The following is a 1,169-nucleotide window of genomic DNA, read 5'->3' on the forward strand; positions in this document are numbered from 1 at the left end:
AATTCAACCTATCCATTGCCATTTTTAAATTTTCTAACCTACCTGCCTAATAAATGGATCTAACGTCGTATGCTCCTGTCCCTAAAATGCCAGTTTTCGTTTATCCTGATGATGACTGTCTCATGAGCAGCCCTCAACCAAAGATCCGAATGGGGGATTATTTTACCTCTAGAACATTTGACCCAAGAGGTGCAAATAATGTCAAAACAACTGGTATTTTCTATCTCAGTAGAGCTTACTTTTTCATTTAGTACAAGGTTATTTGATGAAAATTGTTTCATCAGTTTATCATCTTATTTACACAAAGTGCAGGCACTAGCCCTGTTCTGTTGTTGTCAGATTTAAATCATTTTTCGATTTCAGATATCTGATCTTACTTATGAAAGAGCGCCCAATGGAAAACATATTCATCTGGTCCAGGAACATTTGCAATTTGTCAAGGAGCCAAGAATTATAATATAATAAGGATTAAGAAGACACAAAAGCGCTACAAAGCTGAGATGACAAAAATCACGGGATGTCTCTTATTACTATGACCTAGCTCCTTTTGTCTGGAATACTGCTGTAACTCGTCTTGGTGTGGACTCTACAAGTCGTTGGACGTTTCTTGCAGAAATATTGAGCCGTGCTGACACATAGCTGTCCATAACTGCGAAAATGATGCTGGTGCAGGATTTCGTGTAGAAACTGATCTCTCGATTATGTTCCATAAATGTATGAAGGGGTTCATGTCAGGCAATCTGACTGGACTTATCAGTATCTCGTATCCTCTAGAATATTCTCCAAACCAATTGTGAACAGTTGTGAGCTGGTGACCAGCTATTACCAATTGAAATTGTCAATGATTGGTTCAGTTGGACCAGAGGACTCAGTCCATTCCATGTAAGAACAGCCTACACCATTATGGGGCCGCCGCCAGCTCGCTCAGTGCCACTTTGATAACTTGCGTCCATACTTCATGGGGTCTGCTGCACACTCGAACCCTACCAGCAGCTCTTACCAATTGAAATTGGGACTCATCTGACCAGGCCACATCTTTTCAGTCACCTAGGGTTACACCAATGTGTCCTAGGACAGGCGCTACATATAATTTTGTGCTGTTAACAAAGATACTCGCGTCGGTCGTCTGCTGCCATAACCCATTAACGCCAAATTTCGCCACAGTGTCC

Source organism: Schistocerca serialis, chromosome 1 (assembly GCF_023864345.2).
Source record: "Schistocerca serialis cubense isolate TAMUIC-IGC-003099 chromosome 1, iqSchSeri2.2, whole genome shotgun sequence".
Lineage (NCBI taxonomy): Eukaryota > Metazoa > Arthropoda > Insecta > Orthoptera > Acrididae > Schistocerca > Schistocerca serialis.